At 38.1% G+C, this 25,752-nt stretch overlaps 1 protein-coding gene across 2 annotated transcripts in view; it reads left to right on the top strand.

The window, feature by feature from the left end:
• The window catches only part of LOC135745955 (uncharacterized), a 605,494-nt gene that overhangs the window by 91,732 nt on the left and 488,010 nt on the right, over positions 1–25,752 (top strand). The gene's annotated exons all lie outside the window — the stretch shown is intronic.

Below are 25,752 nucleotides of genomic sequence, written 5' to 3' on the forward strand. Positions count from 1 at the left end.
GTGTTTTGATTAATGACATTAATGCTTATTTTTTAATTAGTGTGTACAACTAGTCAACTAAATGAATATAACATGGCAAAGATGAATGCACATTTATATAGGCGATTGATTCAATAGATTTATAGCATTTTGAATAAAAACTTGTTATGGATTTATTGCATTTTGTGGAAAAAATTATCAGTTTTTATAATAAATCTTTGAAAATTGTTGTGGCAAAAAGTCTTAGCTTGAATCTTCATAAGAAAAATACTCAGGAGACAAAGGTTCCAGGTGCCAAACAAAAATTACTTTATTCGCTCGAGCCAACAAAGTGAGACAATCAATACCCCTCAAAGAGGTGTTTAAAGATCATCTGCCCTCCCAACATCTGACTCCATTTTTTATACAGTAAGATCAAACACTTCTTATCTGAGATGACGTATACTCTTCTAATTGGTCTGGGTTTGCCATAATTAATTTATTTGTTTGATGTGCAGCTGAATCCTTCTTCATATCTAAAATGACATAGCTTATACAGCTGGACTTCTCAAATCTTAAAATGACGTACTCTGTTTGTCGGTTATTTCGACCTTGTTTCTCAAAACAATTGTGGCAAGAATAATCGGGGTATAGTCGCAGGATTGCACCTGGTCTCTTTTAATTAGGAAACTGAGAAAATGAAAGTGAACTAATCTAGAATGACGTTCTCTTGTTTATGGGTTATGTTGACCTTTTCTCATGGCATAGTGTAGAAACAACAGGCCTTAGGCCTAATATAATATTAAAACAGTATATGATCAGTAATATACCCAATAGAAACTACTATATATTCCCCCCTCATGGACTTCTAAGTCCATCAAACATTAGGGGGTACTGTTAAGAAAACCATCACATAATGAGAGTGCTGCAGCAGAACGTTGTCGCACATGATGTTATACTAGCTAAGAGCTTTCATGGATCAAAAGTTCCATGCAGATCCTAACACAGACGCAGTTAAGATGCGGCACTCACTCCCTTAAGGGAACAAGAACCAAAAACCTTCCCAAAATGGCACCATTCTTGTTTGTTTAAGTGAGTATATTAGCTTAAAAGAAGGAAAAAAGATTCTTGGACCCTGTACATACTAAAGGAACCCAAAAATGAAAATGTTCAAAAACAATTAATATCTCATTATTTGTAATTAAGAAAAAGAACGACACATGTTAAATCAAATTCAGTCATTTTAAAATGTGTAAAACTTATCATTACTAAAGAATGCAGAAAGAAAGTATATCAATCAAAATAAGCCAGTAATCATGATCAGTAGTAAATATATTGATTAATTTAAGATTAAGATTCAGTGCAGGTAGAGAGATACAACTGTAGTGTAATACAGCAGTAAAAATTCAGTAGTGTAATATATCAGTAATCAAAACATCTAGACAATCTACTTTTAATAATATAATGGTGATGTGTGTGACTTTAGTGCAACGATTATATTTCCAGCGACTGCACAATGATGGACCTTCGTTCTCAGAGGAACCCCTAGCTTTTCCGGTCACCAGGGGCGCTATCTGAGACACTCTTTAGTGTAGTCGTTGAGGTGAAGTTGTGCTCCGATATCTGTGTTTCGTAATACGAGTCTGTTTATTATATGGTATATTTCACATCTTTACATTGTCCCCCGTTGTGCGGCCGAGCTAGACAATTTGTCCCCTGGATTTTATATCTAAAAAGACACCAGGACCTGCAGTCACCACACAAGAGGGGAAATTAAAGATGAAAACAAAGTTTAAAAACAAAATTTCTCTAACTTCCTGCCTACTCAGGACTAATGATTTGTAACTAATACTGAAAAACAATAAAAGAAATACAATTATAAACTTCCTCCCTTACTAACCAAACGTATCACAAAAAGATGGAAAACAAAGAAACAAAAGAATGTAACATTTTAATCCATAGTTTCATAAGTATTGTCAGCTGGTGGTGTGGTGTCAACTAACAATGTAGTATGCATGTTTAGCATTAGGCCGTCAGTACTTTGGCATAGACTTAGTTCTGTTTGCACCTTCATCTTTGCAGCAGCTTTGTCCACCACAGACCTGAGTATAGGTAGTACACAACAGAAGACAAAAAGAAAAAACAGCAAGTGCAAGACAACATGAAATAGCGGTTTTGGTTAGCCAAGCTCCCCAGGAACAAAAGCAAACCATTTATCAATTTTCAAATCAGTACCATCATTAAGTCTTACTTGTTTTATCAGTTTCATTTTTTCATCACTATAGTTAATAAATTGATTCTAATTGTAATAGAGATTATTAATTCATTCAGATTTTTTTTTTTTTTTTTTTTTTGGTTGGGTGTTATCAAAACCAGTGTGAATTCAAATCCAGATCTGAAATTCAGATACAATTTGGTATTCCTCTTGGCTGTTCAATATAATCTATCCAATTATTAAAAAATTGGCAATTTGATATGCTCTTTTTACTCTTATGATAAAGGGGTCAGGGCTAAACATACTCATCAGGCTTGTTACCACCCAATTGAGGTACCAACATATTAAGCTAGTCAAAAACAGAAAAACAAATCACTACGGCGAAGCAAAAGATAATCAATCCTTTTTTTTTATGTTCCTAAAGTCACAACTAAATACTTAGATAAGGCCAGGACAGTGAGCTAGCTAGTCTGAACTACAAGATCTACTGAGTTAAAACCTTCCTAACTTCCGAGAAAGAAAATAACAAACACAGGAAAAAGTCTTCCGGTTCAGCTCACTTACTCACACTTTCTCTGAGTTCGTTTAACTAGACAAATCCAAACTCACTGTTTGATACCAAAAGGAATGCCAACATACGAAAGGTTTTCAAACAGGTAGCTATCCTCTGTAAGGGGGCACAACAGCTCTTGAATAGTCATACCTCAGGCGTCATAGATAATTGGTTTCCGCCCCATTCCAAATGGTCAACCACTACTAGGACAGAAAAAAACACAAACTGCACAAAAATAAAGAGCAGGGGTTCGTAACAAGGTTATATAATTTTCAAATTCAAATACCAATGGCCTGGGCTAAGTTAACTAGCACACAAGCATTTTCAATATCTGGGGAGGGTATATCTTAAGTCATTTTTACCACATATCTAAAAGCATTCAGCAACAACAAGGTTTTTTGTTTGTAACAGGAAAAAGTTATAGTCTGGTTTTTACAGGTCTTCCTAGTTAACTGTACTATTGTGAAATTGTCTATGAATATCGTTGTAGCTCACAGATTAAACCAAGTTCTGACATACCATTTTTGCCAAAACATATTTATCCAAATGGCAAATTATGATGCAGTTATTATGGAATTTTTCCCACATTTATTCCCCTAGTTCCATTAGTTCTGTTGAGACATTATCCTCTAGTGAGTAATCTTCATCATACACAGTTGGGGCTACAAATATGTCTCATTTTAATAATATGAATGCTTTAAAGTGAAAGTAAGGCACTTACAATTATTTATTTATTTATTTATTTATTTTTTTTGCTTCACTGAATTATTAATGATTTTATGGATATGCAATTTTTGTTACATGATCCTCAATCCAATCAAAGCTAAACTCTGTCATTTTTTCTATGTTGCATAAGTGCTTTGCTTATGCCTTCGAATGTGTTAGGTTATAATTTCTCAGTCTTATATGCAATCTTATCAAAAATTTAACCTATTTTAACAATGTTGTAATTTAGCTCTAGAGGCTTTGTGCCTCCCCCCTCAGATAATTTATTTAATACTTTTATAATCTCTACAGCATTGGTCAAGTGTGGGATAGTAAATTAATAGGTTATCCACACATTGGAACAGCGCATTGTCAAGCACTAGATCTTTCCAAATCTGTTTTAATTATTAATTAATTGAAAATTCAAAGTAAATGAGGAAATTTTGCAGTAATCTAGAATAAGTGAGTTGTTTACCTTCGTAAGTAAACGCAAAGTTTCTGCATTCCTCGTCCAGTTAAATACTAAAGAAATCAGAGAATAAGTCAATTTCATTTAAACATTTTACTTCAGGAGGGATACTAGTTAACAGTGTGTGTGGATCTGGAACTTATGCTTGCCAAACTTTAAATACATAATTTATATTTCTCAAATCATGTACAAAAATAAAAGCTTTAGCTACAGGAAATATTGGTGTTTAACAATAGCTTGTTGTTTCTACTAAAAACTCCTAATGCCTCAATAGTGCTTCTAATACATTTTATTGTTACCTGTCACAATGGGTACACTTTTTTTCTAATTTAATTCTTAAGGATTTTGAAATTTTTTGTTAAACTCACATATGTTTTAGCTTTTCCATAAATTAGTTTGAATCAGCTACTCTATTTCTGATGTTAGGCCTGCCTGTATTTCTGGGATGACTGCCAAAGCATCTCTATCTTATCAGTTACTCCTGCCAGAACCATGGTGCACACAACTTTCTTGTTTCTCCTCTCTTCCAAAATGAGCAGTATAGAATTTTACTGCGTTCCCTATTTTATTTTTCATCATATCCTAATACTAAAATTATTTGCCTGCAAAATAGTCACATGTGCAGTAGAGTCAAAATCCTTCTTTTTATTTATTTTTTTATTTATTATTATTAATTTTTTTTTTTTTTTTTAAACAAGTGTCTATCTGTGAAGCTGTAACATGGGGCCCTATTCTATATGTGGGGAAATCAGGGGAACTTTCTATCCTTCCTTCTCATTTATTCACTCTTTTTCTAGATCTGTTCTGCATAAGGGGTCATACATCATAATACAGTAAAAATTCAGACTGTACCTTCTATGTTTATTAATTTGCTCTTTCACAAACTTTTTCCATTTTGCAATTATCATGTATATACTCTATTCTAAATTTTCCTATCCAATATAAGTTTACTTGTGGTGTCATCATTGTAATTTTTCTAACTACCTCACTGTTAATATAAATTCCATCAGGGGAACAAGATATCTATCTTTTTAATCTAGACCGGGCAACTCTTTCTAATACTTAATAGGTGTGCTTAGAAACTAATATTGCTAGAATCACTTGTTTGGCTTTTGCTTACAGACAGACTGGAGCAGTCAGAGGTGTCAGCTGGGTTTTTTTCCTTAAAATCCTGCTTGTTTTTTAAAATTTTCAGATAAAGGGTTAAGTGTGTGGTATAATTTGGACTTACGCATGTGTTAGTTGCTCCAGTGTCAGTCATCATAGGTTCAGACTTGCCTTCAACTTCAACCCCCACATTCAATAATCTCTTGTCAACATTGTCAGTTATCATTGGATGTTGGCCCTCCCGTTAGGATCCTCTGGGCAACCTTAGTAGCTTTGGTGTGGCCCACACCACAGATTCACTGGACCACACAGTGATTGTTGTTGTGATTGCTGCTACTGCTAGGGTGGGCCTTACTGTCTCTGGTTTGCCTGCCAGTCTTGTTGGTTCTGCTGCCAGTTTTGTTGGTCTTAATTATACCATGGGTTATTCGTACATTCACTTCTGAAGTGTCCAGGCTGCCCCAGCATCTTCACAGCCCCAGCATCTATCACGTGATCTTTTTGGTCTACTTTGTCCCCTGCCTCCTCGCTGTTTTTGTCCATTCCTGCTGTTTTGCTGTTTTGGCTTTGCACCGATAACAATGAGAGTGGCTTGCTGTTGAGCATTTCCCGGAGTGGGTTGGGCTGGTGTTGCTATCTGTGTTTGCTGGATGGTGGGGGCAGGTGTGTTGATGAGCACCATTAAAGCTGGTTGTTCCTCCTTCAGAACAGCTTGTGCTTTTTTCTTAGTTTTGCTCACAAAGTCGTCCCGCTGTAACTGTGCCAGCCCCCTCTGCATCTCTCTCTCTCTCTGCTGTTGTTGCCTTCAGCTAATTCTTTAGGTGCTGCTCGACTGCATGTGAAACATGATCACAGAACTCCTTGTGTGATTTGGAGTTCAGTTCGACCACATCTTCGAGTTTGGTTTTAACCGGTGGTGGCACAGCTTCCACCATTGAATTTCTGACCAGTGCAGCTAAAACAAAGTCTTCTTCCGGGTCTTTTCACAGTTCTTCACACCACCGTTTCAGCTGTCCTTGTATATATGCTGTTGGATTCTCTGTTTCACCAATAGGATCACCTTTCAGCATCGTTGGGTCAATCTGCATGGGGTATTCTCTGCATTTTGTTGTCCACATGCTCTTCCTAAAGGGGGGCAAAGGTCATTTTATTTCTTCTGATGTTGTCAATTGTAATTCTCAGTCCAGCATCATTCAAAAGTTCATTCAACTTTGTTCCACCGACACACTTTGCCAACAGGGCCTTGATATCTCCTATGGCTAAGACACACCCTGCTTTCTTTTGCTCAAAAAGTTTTATCAATTTTCCGGCTCCTTCATGTATTTCTGGAAGGCATGCAGCTAGTCCATCAAAATCCTGCGTGGCCCAGGGTATATATATATTGTCCTTGTTGTCTCTTAATCAAAATCAGGCACATGGATGTATTTCTGGGTTCTTCAACTTAAACATTGTCTCTTGGGATAAATCCATGCAGCTTGCTGTTCTTGTCCAACGTTTACCCAGCGTCCAGTCTTAAACTTTAAATCCTTGCACCCTCTCTCTCCATCCTTGAGATACCATCTGCTTGCTTGAATTTTCCTCTTGCTTGTAGCTTTTACTGGTCTGGTTTCTCCAGCCTGCCCTATCCCTACTCTACACTGCCTGCCGGTGTTGTATCATTTACTTTTTTTATTTTTTTTTATGTCATTCCTAAATTTGTCCATCCTTAATTTAAGCCTTTCTGTTCTGCCTACGTCTAGGGGTGTTATCTGATGTAGGGCTGTGGCTACACTATCATATGCCTTATGTATCTCAGGGGGTGTTAAAATATTTACTAAAGTTTTGGCTGCATCAGCCTATGCGCTAAGAAATGGGTTGTGGCCTTGGTTTGCTGTCTGTGTTTTTAATTTATTTATTTTTTTTTATTTTTTTTATTGGGCTTGGGGGCTCATCTGTGTTTGTGGCGAGTATAGGGGTTTGTAAAAGGGGTTGTGATCTAGCCTGCGATTGGTCTGGCTCTACTTTAATTCTGTCCTCAAATTGTATGTCACCTGTATGTAAATATTAGTAATTGGTTCTCAGATCCCTCATCCCTATAGGAGGTCTTTTTTTCTGCAACTTTTTATCATCTTCTTTTAGAATCTCTTTATTCTTTTTTATAAATTTCAAAAAGTTAAGTCCCTCCTTTTTTTTTGAATAACTTAAAAACAATTATTATTATTCGTATTATTATTATTTTTTCTTATATTTTACTCTTAGGGTTTGTAGTTTTTTACAGATACTTCCATGTCCTCACACACAGTTACCTCAAATGTCCCATCCTCTGGCCATTTTGTCCTCAAGTGTTTGGTACTTTTGGTCCATTTGTTTGGAAGTTCTCTTAATCAAATCCGTGCTGATAGTATGCCTAGACTTCAGCCTGTCCAATGATGTGGATGCCATGTCTGTAAACACACTTCACCATAATTAGAATTAATTACATGGGTTAATTTGGAAAATTTATATCTTCAAGGTTCCTCCCTCAAATTCTCCCACAAATACTCTTATTACACTTTCTCTGTCACAGGCAATCAAAGGCCTACGTTCACAATGCACCGGTCTTATTTATGCATATACTCTTATCATGGATTACTTTTTATTTATTCATTTATTTATTCATAATATTGTTTATTATTGTTTACTATTATGTAATAATTATTGTAAGGGTTGACCAATGAATAAATAGACAACTTCACACTCACAAATAATATTTCCAAAATATTATTTCCAGTTTCAGGCGTACGTGGCCTACTTGATCTCTGAAGGTTGTATGAGCAAACCTCATCTAAATATTCTATCAACATGGCATTCCACAAAGGATTCTAATTATTACTTGGCAGGTTATCTATAGCCACTTTTTCTCTACTTCTGTTAACTTTTGTACTTCCACTAATTATCTCAGATACCAGTCTATTAATTTATATCATATTACTGCTAAATATTTGCTAAATGCTTTTCCAGAAGTAATTGTTAATATTTCTTATTTCAGTTTGAATTTTAGTGTTTCACACTCTTTCTGCTGCAGGGATGTTCATATCAGTTAATTTTCCTGACTGACAACCACAGCTTATCAACCGAACAATAACCATTAACTTTTTAATATTAAATTGTCATTGAGTAAAAATAGTTGACGGTTGTCTGTGACCTGATAAAAACAAAACGTGTTATCTCATTTAAACGTGCAAACAGCAGCGACAGACCAACAACAGAATCAGGATTCATATATTATCAGATATTCACGCAGCATTACCTTATCAAAGAGGACGTGATCAGTCCACATGATTAATATCTAAAAAGGGCAGATTGCATCTACCACAGAGGTCATTTCTAAAGCCGGACGCATTTCAAAAAGTTTCGCTTTTTCTAATTTGTATCATTTAGGGGCAACCTTACGTTACGTTAACGTTAACACCTTATGTCACCATGCGTTAACAATTATTATTATATACAATATGAACATCCCTAGCTGCTATAAATACACGTCTCTTATATTTTAAGTTATTATCATCCATAAATACTTCTTCAGGTATATTAAGGCAAAAAGAAAATGAGAAAATGAAAAATAAGATCAAAAGCTATGTTTTTAAAGATAAAATCACTCATATTTACAGTTTATATTTACAGAGGCCTCACTTTCTCTTTACTAACACACACATATAGACACACACAATGATCTCTCATTTGCTCTCACTCAAAACAGTTTTTTATTTACAAAAATCTCTCTCACTCTCTTTCTCATACAGAATGAGCCCCTCCTTTCTCTGCTCTCTAAGCTCTTATCTAGTCAAAGACACTGTTCTAGCAGGCAAACATTTTCCCACGCTGAATAACACACAGACATGCAAAACACACTCTCATCGGCCCGGGCCTTCACATAGAACACTCAAACTTCCTATATTACTTCTTTTTGGCAGTGATTGTTGTCTCAACACAATTCACCACAAATTATTACAACGATTGACAAAAGCAACGTACAAAGAAACAAAATAATATACAATACAATACAATACAATACAACTTTATTATCAACCGTGGTTGAAATTTGTCTTTGACCAGCAAAACCAGACACTCATACAAACACATAACATAATATAAAACACAGACATAACACTATATAAAATCACATACCTTTTTGATTAATAAAACCGATTGCAGAGGGTACAAAGGATCAATATAGACCGTACCTACGGCCACCTGGCCTACAAGATTTATGAGCGCTCTTCGCTCTGGACGCCAACACGATTTATCTAAACCGTGGTCTCACTCACGCCCAGGAACCCCAATACGTTTTACCTAAAACGCAGTTTCACTCAGGTTCTGAAACCCCAAGACACCGTAACACTCAGATCTTTATCAAGACCCCAAGGTGCCGTCACACTCAGGTTTCTCGTGGGACCCCAAAATGCCGTAACACTCAGATCTTTTTTTTTTAAGACCCCAAGGCACTGTAACACTCAGGTCCAACACTGGGTGCCAACACGTCTTGCCTAAGACGTGGTTACACTCACACCCTTGCAATTTCACTCAAGTTCTGAAACCCCAAGACACCGTAACACTCAGATCTTTATCAAGACCCCAAGGTGCCGTCACACTCAGGTTTCTCGTGGGACCCCAAAATGCCGTAACACTCAGATCTTTTTTAAGACCCCAAGGCACTGTAACACTCAGGTCCAACACTGGGTGCCAACACGCCTTGCCTAAGACGTGGTTACACTCACACCCTTGCAATTTCACTCAAGTTCTGAAACCCCAAGACACCGTAACACTCAGATCTTTATCAAGACCCCAAGGTGCCGTCACACTCAGGTTTCTCGTGGGACCCCAAAATGCCGTAACACTCAGATCTTTTTTTTTTTTTAAGACCCCAAGGCACTGTAACACTCAGGTCCTGAAACCCCAAGACACCGTAACACTCAGATCTTTATAAAGACCCCAAGGTGCCGTCACACTCAGGTTTCTCGAGGGACCCCAAAATGCCGTAACACTCAGATCTTTTTAAGACCCCAAGGCACTGTAACACTCAGGTCCTGAAACCCCAAGACACCGTAACACTCAGATCTTTATAAAGACCCCAAGGTGCCGTCACACTCAGGTTTCTCGTAGGACCCCAAAATGCCGTAACACTCAGATCTTTTTAAGATCCCAAGGCACTGTAACACTCAGGTCCAACACCAAAATACACCCGCACTCACACACACACACCTGTTTGAAATCTGGAACCCTTTCTTGCTTTTGCAATTCAATATTTTATCTTTATCTTAATAGAAGCAAATTAATTAGTAGTATAAGTATCAAATTGCTGTGTTCAATTTGGAGAGACCTGGAGTATCAACACCACTCGGGGCTTACCTTCGGCAGACCACACAAGCACTATACAGAATAAGCAAGTAAATTTATGCTCACCTCTATAGTGGCGCGCCCTTGTGTGACCCGGCCGACTTCTGCCCGTCTGCAGCCCTCCACTCCGTAGCCTCTGTCCAATCACGTCGGGGTCACCAAATTATGTTGTGGCAAAAAGTCTTAGCTTGAATCTTCATAAGAAAAATACTCAGGAGACAAAGGTTACAGGTGCCAAACTAAAATTACTTTATTCGCTCGAGCCAACAAAGTGAGACAATCAATACCCCTCAAAGAGGTGTTTAAAGATCATCTGCCCTCCCAACATCTGACTCCATTTTTTATACAGTAAGATCAAACACTTCTTATCTGAGATGACGTATACTCTTCTAATTGGTCTGGGTTTGCCATAATTAATTTATTTGTTTGATGTGCAGCTGAATCCTTCTTCATATCTAAAATGACATAGCTTATACAGCTGGACTTCTCAAATCTTAAAATGACGTACTCTGTTTGTCGGTTATTTCGACCTTGTTTCTCAAAACAATTGTGGCAAGAATAATCGGGGTATAGTCGCAGGATTGCACCTGGTCTCTTTTAATTAGGAAACTGAGAAAATGAAAGTGAACTAATCTAGAATGACGTTCTCTTGTTTATGGGTTATGTTGACCTTTTCTCATGGCATAGTGTAGAAACAACAGGCCTTAGGCCTAATATAATATTAAAACAGTATATGATCAGTAATATACCCAATAGAAACTACTATAAAATCAAGTTATGGATTTGAATTTTTTATGTTTTTATAACCTAAAGATGCTATGTGAAAGTTTGTAACAGAAAATAGTGGTTTTCATCTTGTCACTTTCTTGGTATAGAAAACACGTTTTTACCAAAATTTGTCAAAATGGATTTATTGCGTTTTGGAACCAAACTCTTCAATTAAACCCTAAACCAACTTTTTTAGTTAATGATCTGTAAGAATTATGCTTTATTAGTGCTTTTTTTTGATTTAAGTAAGTTTTTTGACATTTGGATATAAAGTGTTTCAATACTACATTAAAACTGCAAGCAGTGATGGAAGGGCCCTCGCACACATGACACCGCCACGCCGTGGCATAAGAATTAAAGGGAACAGTAGTAAATAGGCATTTAAGCATGTAAACATAGGTGAACCATTTAAAAGTGTATGAGAGTATGAGTGACTTCATGTAAATATTGGCACGTAGATGTGTTCAGTCCAGTACTCTTATTGATCATGTAAAATGTAGGGCAGATCTGACTTTGAATAATCAGTGTAAAACATGTTACTTCTTGTTGCCAGCAGGTGGCGCTATGGCCATAAGTGACTATTGGCATGTAGATGTGTTCAGTCCAGGACTCTTGTCAATTATGTAAAGTTTGGGACAGATCAGACATTGCATAATCATTGTAAACATGTCACTTCCTGTTGCCAGCTGGTGGCGCTATAACTATAAGTGACTATTGACATGAAGATGTGTTCAGTCCAGGACTCTTATTAATCATATGAAGTTAGGGGAAGATCGGACATTGCATAATCAGTGTAAACATGTCACTTCCTGTTGCCAGCTGGTGGCGCTATAACCATAAGTGACTATTGACATGTAGATGTGTTCAGTCCAGGACTCTTATTAATCATGTGAAGTTAGGGAAAGATCGGACATTGCATAATCAGTGTAAACATGTCACTTCCTGTTGCCAGCTGGTGGCGCTATAACCATAAGTGACTATTGACATGTAGATGTGTTCAAGTCCAGGACTCTTATTAATCATGTGAAGTTTGGGACAGATCGGACATTGCATAATCAGTGTAAACATGTCACTTCCTGTTGCCAGCTGGTGGCGCTATAACCATAAGTGACTATTGACATGTAGATGTGTTCAGGTCAGGACAGATCGGACACTGTATGCCTGAGTTCCAGCAACCTGTTTCATAGCGAAATATCCAACTTTGTCGGGCCAGAACCGACACAAATTTTAATATAGAATCAAATCCTTCGCAATTTAGCATCACAAAAGCCTTAAGATGAGACTCGCCAAATATGATGATGATCCGACGAAAACTGTAGGAGGAGTTAGTTAAAGTATGACTGCTGGAAATGAGAAAACTGAGCCAAAATCTGAGAAATAATTCAAAATAGCAGACAACCTGTTTGGTGTAGGGCGTTGCTCCAAGAGACTTTTTTGTAGGGCTTGTAATAATACATGAGCATACCGAAATTCGTACATGTAAGTTAAACACAGTCCAAGGGCTGCTGCATTGAATATTTCAAAGTGGCGCTAAAACATGTTCCTTCAGGTTGCCAGCTGGTGGCGCTATGGCTATAAATGAAAATTGTTATGTAGATGTGTTCAGGTCAGGACTCTTAGCAATCATGTGAAATTTGGGACTGATCAGACATTGTATGCATGAGTTTCAGCAACTTCCTGTTTCATCGGAAAACATCAAACTTTGTCGGGCCAGAACCGACACAAATTTTTACGTAGAGTCAAATCCTTCGCAATTTAGCATCACAAAGGCCTTAAGATGACACTCGCCAAATATGAAGATGATCCGACGAAAACTGTAGGAGGAGTTAGTTAAAGTATGACGCCTGGAAATGACAAAAACTGCGCCCAAATCACAAAAATAACTCAGAATAGCTGACTTCCTGTTTGGTTTACGGCTTCGCTCCAAGAGACTTTTTTGTAGGTCTTGTCATGCTACAGAAGCGTACCGAATTTCGTAATTGTACGTTAAACACAGTCCGAGGGCTGCTTCGTTGAAAATTTGTAGGTGGCGCTATAGAGCCGTTTTCCCACGCCTACTTCCAAAGCCTACACCACATGTAAATTTTCATCACTCTTGACATCCGTGCAAAATTTCATGAGTTTTTGAGTATGTTTAGGATCAGCCGGCGGATCAGCTGGTTACGGATGAGTCGGTTACGGATCAGCCGGTTACGAGTTGAGAGACTCTCGAGTCAGAGCAGATTCCCATGTCTCTCGAGTCCGCATGGTTTCCGGCTCTGGGTGAGAATCTCGGGTCAGTTCGCGGCTCGCGCGGATCCATGGGTCTCTCGAATTTGCAATGTTTCCGGCTCTGAGTGAGAATCTCGGGTCAATTCGCGGCTCGCGCAGATCCGCAGGTCTCTCGAGTTTGCAATGTTTCTGGCTCTGAGTGAGAATCTCGGGTCAGTTCTCGCGCAGATCAGCCGGTTACGAGTGGATTTGTAGTGCGAGCGAAGTCTCATCAATAATGTTGAAAAAGGTTTGTGTGTGTGGTGGCGCTGTTTATGGTTTTACATTGAATTGTAGTAGGACTCAACTGATCCGGGTTAATGACACTAGAGACTCGCGACTCATGAGTTAATTTAAAGATCCGGGTTAAAGATCCGAGTGAGTCACGACTCGAACAGGTCTACTCACCACGCCCTTGTTACGATCTCACCACACACTTGGTTCATCCCCTCTATCTCCGTTGGGATCTGTCCACTTTTCTTGCATTTTTCAAATATTGCAGTGGGTGGAGTCAGGCTCTTTCCAGGGGTTTAGTTACACTTTAAGAGCACGTTCGTCTCTGGTCTCACTCTGTTATGTAATAGCTGCTTGACAGGTGCGCATCCTCGTTTTTCAAACAGGTATCATTATAACCTTTATAACAATAGAGTAAACTTTATAGTTGCTTCCACTGTGTTTTTGTTTGATATGAATAACACACGTCAGCAAATTATTATTATTTGAAAATATTTGTATTATTATTTGCAAATTATTATCATATTTGAATAGATTTTTATTGCTGCAACCACAGACATCAGGGTGTATTTTACAAACTACGGGTTATTGTTTTACCAGTGCTTATATGTATTTAAATGTCTGAAATCTAAAATAAACATTATGAGGTTGAAGACACTGCATAGTATTGATATATGACAACCAACGCGAAAGACGTTTGAATCTGGCAGTAATGTCACGTCACTGCACATTCTAAATCACATATGGGGATATGGTTAAATTATTATTTAACTCAAAACAATTAACATTTTATTTGTAACCATGAATATAAAAATAAAACAGAGGCGGCACAAATCAAATCTGAGTGGGCAATGCCCCCTTTTGCCCCCTCGTTGCGCCGGGCCTGATCTTGTAAGACAGTAGAACTTCTTACTAACTCTGATGAACAGGCAAGAAATATTGATTCTAAATGACTAATAACATTTGTGTTGCCCAATGGGTAATACGTCTTTTTATTTTCTTGCAGACTTCTGTGTTTTCCCTAGATAGTCCTGTCATGGACATTAGCACGCAAAACTCCCCAGATGACACTTCATCTATTGAGACATCTGTGACAGTAAGTGTCTTTGTTTAAACTGCAGATATAAATTCAGACATGTGTCCTAAATTATATCATATTTCTGTTATTCTTAAAGCTTAAACTTAAATATATATTTAAAATTTATTTTACATTTTAAGGACTCCAACAATTTAGATCTTCCTTCAAGTGCCAAAGGTTCTGAAAAAGTAAGAATATAACTGTGGCATGCATTGCACTCCTGCTTCCACCTGAACTTTAACCTTCTTTTTAATACTAAACATTAATACTAATGCTTTTAATTTAATCCTAATTTAATGCTACTTAAATACCAATTTTTCTAAATAAATTTAGTAAATTGTGAAAGTAGAAGCTTTGGCTACAGATTCTAAACTTTAGTGTTAGAGGCAAGGGTCACCAAAATTAAGAGCTCAGGTTCGGGGGCATGAGTAGAATACTCATACTCAATATGCAACCTTTCAATCACAATATTTCCTGTAACAAAACGCTAGATCACTCTGACATTTTCTTTGTCATGTTGGCTAGATATCAACAAAATTTGTCACAATTGAACCTCTATAAGCCTTTTTCTTTTGGTGGCCCTGTATTTTTATCTTTGCAGTATGCTTTAACAAATATTTGGGGTGTACATAGCAATGTACATTTTTTAATAGTGTGGTGGATTCAAGACAGCCTGTCCCATTTGTGAGCAGTTTTATCTCAGTGACTTTGTGGCAATCCATGCAAGCTACTGTGGTGAAGGGTATTTCTGTATTGCCGTGCATTATTTTTTCTGAAGTTAAATTTCAAATACTTTTCATTGGATTATTTTTGTTATGCTAGTAACTGTATTTCAGCTTTTTGTATGGCTAAAACATGATACAGTACACTTATTCCCACAGAGCTTGTGATGAAACTGAGGCCATTGACCTGGATAAAACAGATACAGAGAGCTGTCCAAAACGATTTCGGACACACCAAGAGTTTCAAAGGTACTTTAAATCAAAACTTTCTTTAGAAGCTATTTTACATTAATAACATGAAATTTTTCGATACCAATCTTTTTCTCTATTCCCAATTTAAGCATTGCTGATGTGATTAAAATCCTTACTGAAAGGGTGGACGAAACCAGCATCTTTAGCATTTGTGTCACCAGGGATGAGATGCTTGAAAGAGGCATTAAACAATGGCAGCGCCAGAAAAAATCTTCCCCTAAAAATGCCCTCCAAGTTTCTTTTATTGGAGAGGCTGGAATTGATAATGGGGCTCTGAGGACAGAATTTTTAACTGGTCAGTTACACATGCACACGTGAAAGTAGGGATGGGACGGTTAGAAATATTCATATCATGATTATAGTGACCAAAGTTATCACGGTTATCAATATTATCATGGTTTTCTTAAATTGAGATGGAAATGTTCAAAAAGAACTGATACACACACTGAAAACATTTTAACAAGTTTTATTTTTGAAAATCAGCAAACAACAACCCAGACAGCACACGTACGTCTGCCTGACGTCGGCTCAAGAGCGTACTTCGGCCTCCTTATCTGAAACATCTAATAAGTATCGGCCAGGCATCGGCCAAATCTTCAGTCAAGTCAACGGTATTTCCCGCTCATCAAGCTTGTCTGTTACGTCGGCTTTGGGTCGGATAACTATACCGGAGGCCGATGCCGCGCTTCTCTCTGTTGGTGCTTGCCCAGTTACTCCTCCCTTTGCAACCCACCAGAACAAAGGCGACATCATGGGTGTATCAAGTATGTACAAGAACTAAGTAAATGATAATAAGTGAAGAAAAATAGAAATCCATTAAGTAAATGTAAATGTTTCAATATAATATACAAATAAACATAAATAAAATAGCAGCGCTTTCTTTGCTTTTAATGACACACAGCTGCTAAGTTTCATTATTCCGAAGCAGGAGGGGGCAGTAATGTACATACGCTGGTTGCCAGCCGCCGTTAATACTCAAGTAAGTTAGAGAAAAGGCAACTCGAAAAAGTGAGGACAAATAAGGGATTAGTGGCTTGTTTTACACATTTTGTGTTCCCCTCCTTCGTAAAAAAACAGACAATTCCACGCCAACTCGAACACGCAAAACCCGGTATGAAGCATTGTCATGAGCATGCCAAACCAACAGATGGCGATATATTCCTTAACCCAGAGAAGCCACTCCAGTCTCGTCTTGCTAAGAACAAGGAAAAAGTGCTGGAGCTGACTTCGCAGACGTACGTGGTTCAGGTAAGTTTTTGACAAAAATCTTATATTAAAAGTCTTAAAAGTTAGTATAAGGCACTCCGTCTACTACAGCACAGCAAATAAAGTCATAGTAACGTTTGTAGTACTAGCAGCGCTATTGTTGGACTTTAAGGCGTCCATTGCATGTTCATAATTTAGAGAAAAGGCACAAAATACAAATATCTAAGTTCAAATATTTATTGATCAGATATGAAAAAGTTTTACAGCGCGCTGGGTCGTCTCAAGGCCACACTCGGCAAGCGGCGAACAACCAGCTCAGGAAGTAAAATGCATATTTATAAAATATGTGACGTCGATCTTTCTTCAGAAAATCTCCTCTCCAACTGGTCTTTCTGTATATCTGACTCCATTACCCCACCCAGTTTCTATCTGTTAGGGAAGAAATGACACACACACACACAAAGAACAAACACAGGAGATTCTGTTCTTCAAGGTTGAGCTGCCATGCCCCCATAAGGTTATTCTGTATGTAACCTTTATTTCATTGGTTAATACACATTTATCAAAGACAACATCTTATATTTATTACATCAATTATTCAATGATTAATACTGATTAAGTAAGAAATACATTGCATATTTTATCCTGTGAATATTAAAACACTGGTTAATAACATGGATGTCTGTTTGCTTTTCTCCCTCAGGCCTCGCTCTTATCTTGACCAATACCAGCTGTACATTCCTAGCTAATCCACGACCTTGTAGCTTTTGCACACACAAGCTGCTTCCTCTCAGTAACTTTCCACTCTCTTAGACAAACACAAACAATCTTTTACTTCAGCATACTATAATGATTATTGAAAACACTTCTAAGTAAAATATTAATAAAACATATGACCTTAAAATCCCACAATTCCCTCTCTTGACCTCTGAAAGAGGTCACACTTGTTCCTCCTCATCATCCTCCAGGTTCTGTAGGGCTAATAGTGGCATGCTGTATGGGGGTGGATTTTCTTTTTTCTCTATTGCAGACACTATCAGCCTGTTACACAGGGATCTGAGACAGGGGATACAACAACATCCACAAGTGACCAGTATGGCCAAATCCAAGGTGTATGATATAGTTCAATTTTTTGTGTAATTTAATTCAATTCCCCCATATCTCTTTAAACACGGATCTTGTGGTGTTGTTTTGGACCTTTTGTCAATTTTCAGATTACCTCCATTGTTTATGCCAAATATTATGGTGATTATAATTGCAGTTATAGCCCCTAGGGCCCACAGAACCTTCCAATTTCCATATAGCTTCATCTCTGTGGAAAAAATACACTTATGCCTATTGGCTAATACTCAAATAATAATCATTAATTCAAAAAGGAAAAAGAAAATTGAAATGTGAAATTAATACTGTAGAATTGTATAAGAAACTTAGAAATTAAATTCAAAAGGAAACATTGAAATGTAAGATTATATAAGAAACTTAAGAAATTCAAAGGTCAAAATTCAAAGGTCAATATGGTATGTAGTTACCCAGGTTATAATGAATAAACAGTAATTGTGATGTTCAGGTCCCTGAACACTTCTGTCAGGATTTCCACCATCTTATGGAAGTCCAATTTATCTAACCCACACCCCAGCCGGGGAGTAGATACACTCGTTATTCCTTTTTCCTCACACCAATCTCTCATGCATCTGAGGCTGTTGGTAAAATTCTCATATGTTGGTAAATCAGTACAGTTTTGTTTGGTTATTAAATAAAAGATCAGTCTGCCGTCGTCCTCATGGGTAACTGCACATTCACCTGTGTGTTTGTTTTGACTTACAACCTTTTGTATTCCGTACCTTGCCTTAAATTGTACGGCTATACCTGCTCCGTAGGCACAATCTGCACTTATGCAGTGTGCTAAAGGTTCTGTTGCTGGGCTGGAAAAAGGTCACCTTTTTTATGCACAATTTTACAGATTGTCTGTTGACTTTGTTTTTGATGTTGTGTGGGTGTTACCAATGGTGGTTCACTTCCCGTCTGTTCTCTCTGCTCTCCAGCAGGTTCACTTTCACTTTCACTTTCAACAACCTCCCTCTCTTGGACCTGAGTCCTCAGGTCCACACCTGTGTCTGTCAGTGACCTGGAAGGAAAATCACATGGAACACAAGAAGAAAGATGGAACCAGGTGTCTCCTTTTCCTTGGAGCTACACACAATGCGACATCCTGGCAGTCACTCTGAGGGGTTTGGACCATCTGGGCTCGTTCCACTTCCTCCTGAACACCTTTACTCTCACCCAATCAGCTGTACTGTGGGTTTGGTCACTGTCACCGTCACGTGTTTTGGTAGCCTGGCAGGAAAAATGTTTAATCAGAGCAGTTAGTGTGTCAAAATAAACAGCATGTGTTAGTGTCAGGATAGGGTCCTGCACCAGGGCATTCCTCGGACCCGGAAAATGGGGTGAAACCAGTGATCCTGTTAACAGAAGAGCGGATAGACATTAATTCAATTGGCAATGCGTCAAGCCATGTTATATTTGTCTGTGCACAGATTTTGTCAAGTCAAGTTTTGATGTCAAGGTCAGGTTCATTATTTCAGCTTTGCTCTGTCATTGGGGTGACAAGCAGCCCCGAAACTATATGTCAATTCCATTGCGTGTTTGTCAGTTTGTCAGATCTAACTTTGTCTTGGGAAACCATGGTTGGGGATATAAGTGGTTTATTAGGCAGTTGACAACAGCCACTTCATTAGGTACCTTCACAGCCTGTAGCATGTCTCAGGCTTCGCTAGCATGTGTTATAGGCCGGCCTTTCCTGGTTTCAAACCCACCTATCTTCCATATGGCAGATCCATATATACTGCACCAATCACATATTCACAGTCACTATAAATAATCACCCTCTCTTCACCAGCGTAGTGTAAGGCTTTGATAACAGCTATCATTTCAGCTCTCCGTGCTTACTGTTTACCTTCCAACCTACCACTCAGTCTTGTTACAAAATCACCCTCAACTTGCTCAACCACAGCAAAGCCTGCCTTTAGCGTACCATCTGATGCTCTAAAACAACAGCCATCTGTAAATAACGTAATGGCTGGTGGGGAGTTGGCAATGGTGCTGTAAACAAATTATGTCTGATTTAATTGGCCCATTGTTTGTTTTGTGGTTTTATTTTTTCTGAATACAATCATGTGGCATCCCCTCTGTGATCAGGTCAGTCACGTTTACACCCTCATGGACATAATTTTATGTTTGGCTGGCCAGGATTTTGGTAAGCTTTCTCTAGGACACCGTAATATATATTGGTAAATACTTTGTTATGTGTTGTTTGCCGAAGTTTATAGGGCCCAAAATTGACAACATGTCTCTCACAGTTTCTGGTCATGGGTCAGACATAAGGCTTTGTCTCTGCCATTCATTTGTGCCCCGTCCATCCGGGAGCACATTACAAGATTGACAGGTCATTGTAATTTCTAGGTCCCTATCAATCATTAACTGGTGCGTTGGAGGAATACAGAAATGCATGTGAAACAGACTGATTAGCAATTGTGGTTGGTAAATGTTTTGTTAATGGCCACTTTTCAATTTCACCAGAGAAACCCATCACACCCACTGTCTTATTACTTAGATCTTTTGGCTTTATGGTGCCTTTAGTAACATTGGAGTATGTAGCTCCATTGTCCACCAGAGCTTTTTTTAGTGGTTTGTTATTCACCACTATGTCCATGATAGGCTCAGCCATTCCTCTCATGGTGTTTCCCTTTGTGCCTCGTCATTCCTCCGCACCACTACCCTGGCCCCATGTTGGGTGCACAGGCGCCATCCAATCAGGCAGTGATGGGTTGTGTGACGCTGATGGTCCCCTGCCAAAACCACCATTTCCACGTATGCCACCTCCTCTTTTGGGACTCCATCCCCTTGCATTTGGTGCGTTAAATGGATGTCTTACACCGGAATAATGAGGCTGTGGGCCGCTACTAGGGCATGTTCGCGCCCAATGACCTTCCTGTCCACACAGAAAACATGTATTACCTCCAATGCCTCCATATCCCCCTCTGCCTCTTGGGCCTCCCCTATTCTGTTGGTTATATCCCTCCCATTAGTTCCCTCTATAGGTTGGGCTTATGTATGGATCTATGGGATGATTGGGTTATTGGGCGTTATCTGGGACATTAGTTGTCATAGGCACTGGTGTTGGTTGGGCCTGCTTGGGCATTTGTTTTGTTTTTGTTTTTTAGGGACTTTATTTCATCAAATTCAACATCTAGTTCAGCACTGTGTACTGTTAACACCGGCTGTTGCTTTGAGATTGAAACAGACTTTTCCTCATAAGGAGGAGGTGTTTGCAGTGAAGGGTATAGTGACTTCACTTGAGGAGGAGCCATGGTAGGAGCTGTGGGCGTCACACTTGATTCTGGCTTATCGCTTCCCTGTTCAACTTCCTTTTGCTTAGCAGCTGCACCACTGTCAACTTCCCCTTTCTTCTTTGGTTTGATAGCCTGCGCGGCGGCAGCCACCAAAGCTAATCTTGTCCACATTCTTAAATCTTTCTCTAAGTCTTTCACACTCGGTCCCTTGCCAAAGCATTTTTCTCTTCTGCTTCCCAACAGTTCTCTTCTCTTAACACTTTCCAACCTAATTCAACTTCCTTTTGTCTCTTCTTCACATCTTTAGGATCAGTTTGAGCCATCAGTAGCTTTACCATTTTTTGCCATTGCACATACACTGGTGACAACCATACTCGTCACATTCTTTTTGAAACTCTGCCATTTTTACTCTCCACAAATATCAACAGAACACAGTCAAAACAACACTATAACCCACATATAAAATGCAAATGTCACTCTTTTCAATATTTATGGGCCTTTCACCCAAGGGCTTCAACCCCTTACGGCTTCAACCGAGTCGGTATTTTATAACACCTAATGCATCAAGGGCTTCCAAACCCCAATTACCCTCTCAATATTTACCAAAGTCAGAAAAAGTTTTTCACTCTGATCAGTTCTCAGTATTTAAATAATCAATTTCAGTTCGGATCTCCTTATCAACACAAGTAATTTGGTATATTCAAATAGCAGAATTCGATAAAACATGTTTCTGCTTACCGTATTTTAGTAGAGCGCTCTTTTTGTGTTGAAATGGAGTCCTCCCTTACTCTGGTTTCTTCAATGTGAAACCCTCCTTCCTCTCACTCTCTCCTTTCCCTCCAAAGAACGTCGGCGGTCACCAATTGTTGGACTTTAAGGCGTCCATTGCATGTTCATAATTTAGAGGAAAGGCACAAAATACAAATATCTAAGTTCAAATATTTATTGATCAGATATGAAAAAGTTTTACAGCGCGCTGGGTCGTCTCAAGGCCACACTCGGCATGCGGCGAACAACCAGCTCAGGAAGTAACATGCATATTTATAAAATATGTGACGTCGATCTTTCTTCAGAAAATCTCCTCTCCAACTGGTCTTTCTGTATATCTGACTCCATTACCCCACCCAGTTTCTATCTGTTAGGGAAGAAATGACACACACACACACACACACACACACACAAAGAACAAACACAGGAGATTCTGTTCTTCAAGGTTGAGCTGCCATGCCCCCATAAGGTTATTCTGTATGTAACCTTTATTTCATTGGTTAATACACATTTATCAAAGACAACATCTTATATTTATTACATCAATTATTCAATGATTAATACTGATTAAGTAAGAAATACATTGCATATTTTATCCTGTGAATATTAAAACATTGGTTAATAACATGGATGTCTGTTTGCTTTTCTCCCTCAGGCCTCGCTCTTATCTTGACCAATACCAGCTGTACATTCCTAGCTAATCCACGACCTTGTAGCTTTTGCACACACAAGCTGCTTCCTCTCAGTAACTTTCCACTCTCTTAGACAAACACAAACAATCTTTTACTTCAGCATACTATAATGATTATTGAAAACACTTCTAAGTAAAATATTAATAAAACATATGACCTTAAAATCCCACACTATTCAGATTTGAGGCATTTTTGCTAAAATGTTTGTGTATTATTTAATAGAGATTATAATTTCCATTCTTTATTTGTTGTTCTAAAATGTTTCTGTAAAACAATACGTGTCAGCTTGTTGTTATATATAGTCTGACCGACTAGAGGTTATGTTAACGCTGAGGACAGAAAGGTCATTTCTCGTCTAGTTTCTTATGCTATGACAAAAACATGGTACTTGAAATCAATCTAAATACCTTTCACTTGTTCAGTATTGTGTTTTTGTTGCTTTATAAACGATGAACTTAATATAGGCAAGATGGCCATTGCTTTTCTGAACAGCAGTTGGAAGTATTCTGAGGTCATTTAAATTTTAGGAAAAATATGAGGATGATTATCGAAGATTATATAATTGAGTTCAATAACATAGTAATTTTGGTTTTTTCATTTCATTATGAGTGTTTGTTTGATGTTTAAATGATCAACATAATATTATGGTTAATTGTTCTGTTTTAGAAAAGCTTTTGTTAGAAAAGCTTTTGCAAAATATCTTGTCTGAGGTAAATTGTCATTTTAAACACATTTAGTGAGTGTGAATAATATGATTTTTGTCTCTTTATATATTTATGATGCTCTGGCAGTTTTAGTTACTGTTTAAAGTGTATTATTATGATCTATCTGTATGATAGTTTGAGTGCTTACAATGGCAGCAAATTTAAAAACAAAACAAACAAGAGATGTTTACATTGACATTATGCAAGTTAGTTCAGATTCTTTGACAACCATTTTGTTATGCACAGTGCAATCTGATTTACGTTATTGTATATCAGATGTATGAAATGTACAGTGATTTAATGAACAGGTGTTTCATATCATAGTCATTTGCCATACTGTGGATCAGGGGCGTAGCCAGTAATGGGCCAGGGCGGCACTGGCCCGCCCACATAACTCCCTGGCCCGCCCAGGCAAGTTTAACCAAAATACATTTTTAGTTTATTTTTTATTATTCAAATGTATTTAATAAAATATATTAACATAAACCGGCTTTATTATTGACTGGTGTGTGTTTAATTTGCTTTCTAAATAAAATGGAATTGTTGAAGCAAGTTGTAGGAAGCTTCCGAAACGTAATTGGTTGCTTGGTTGCTAGGAGTTCTGATAGATAGACTCTGTGGGGAGCGGCGGCCGGCGGGGTCTGGCAGTCTGCCAGCTAACTTTGCTAACTTTGCTTTTTAGCTAATATTAACATTGCCACAATAATGGCTAAAGTTTCTTTAATGTGTTATTTAAAAAAGCAAGATTTGATGAAGAAGATACGCCACTGCCTCCATCTACCGAGTCTTACCAGCCCAGTTCTTCAGACGCTGGTGGCGCCGGCTGCCGCTTGCTCTCTGGCGGCAGTTCCAGTGCTCTCTCCCGGTCAGTCCGACACAGGTTACCCGCCAATCTAACTGCAATTGATGAACCACCTTCACAACCCAATTTGCATCCATGAGTTACTACCCGCCTCAACAACCTTTTGTTTTTTAAAAAAGAACTCTGTGACTCTTTGGACTATAATGAGATCATTTCTGTTTTCAACATCAAACCCAGGCGTTTGCGTCTTTTGTAGAATTAAAACAACAAAGGTAGGCATGCTGTTTAACTAATTTCCTTATTTTTGCTCGTGAAGTGATTTAACGTAGTGGTGTGTTGTGTATAGATAAGATGGCTTTACATGTTTTTTATTGTGCTTTATTTATTGTGATATACACAAAACAAGATATTTTGATAAATGATGTTAAGTACACAGCTGCTCATTTACTTCATTAAAATGGGTACCATCAACTGTATGATTGACATAATTTATCAGATTAAAGAATTTTGGGCAAGTTTATAACAACATGAAGGTGAGTAAATGATACAATTATAATTTTTTACGTAAACTTTTAGCTTTGAAGGATTATTTACTCAACCCCATGTCATCCAAGATGTTTGTCTTTCTTTCTTTAGCAAAACACAATCAGAGTTATATTAAATACTGTCCTGGCCAGTGGCGGCTCGTGACTGCTCTTCTGAGGGGTGCAAATTCAAAATAAGTGTTCAGAGTGTCATGTGTGTTGCTCGTGTTTTCAAAAATATGTGTTTGTTGATTCATGTAAACCATGTGCATCACGTGTCTTGTCAAAAGAAGTGCCTGCTGCACACGCGTCAAAACCGTTTATGATAAAAGAGATGCTCACGTTTACAAAATACACGCAACACATTCACTTGAAGAGCACCAATTATGCTAATAAATTAGCATGTTAGCACATTATTGTAATATCCCATAGTACATACATGTTATTAAAACTTGAACTAATGCATTGTGAGTCTTATAAATTGCTTACATACCTCACCGATTTCTGCCTGTCTGGAAAACGCTCGGATTTAGTTCCTGTTTCCGCCTCCCAAAATGTCTAGTGTATTCGGATTGATCAGATGACTACTCAACTGTTATTGGTCAACTGGGTTCGGCGTGTGTTTGAAAGGTTACGCCCCTGACTACGCGTGGGTTTTCCGGTTCCGACTGAGAGTCACAGGCAACGTAAACAAGCATTATATTTCTCTATAAACGATGGTGTCTGTACTGTCTTACCACTTCGAGCTCGATCCAGAGAGTTCAGAAGGCCGTTACGATATTAAAGATCTTCGTCAATGAACGCGATTGGATTTAACTTTTTTAGGTGTCCTTAGCTCTGCCAGAATGCTAAACGAAGACGAAAATGTGTTGCAAAGACATCCAAAAGGTAATTATAACGTACTACATTACTTTGCAAACTATATGGAAACACCAAATGTAGCACATAGAAAGTATTTGTTGAAATGATTATAAAACTATTTCACTTGTTAACATTATTTTACTATAGTAAACTTTATTATAAAAGATTGCTTACATACTA

The sequence above is a fragment of the Paramisgurnus dabryanus genome, chromosome 10, assembly GCF_030506205.2.
Source record: "Paramisgurnus dabryanus chromosome 10, PD_genome_1.1, whole genome shotgun sequence".
Lineage (NCBI taxonomy): Eukaryota > Metazoa > Chordata > Actinopteri > Cypriniformes > Cobitidae > Paramisgurnus > Paramisgurnus dabryanus.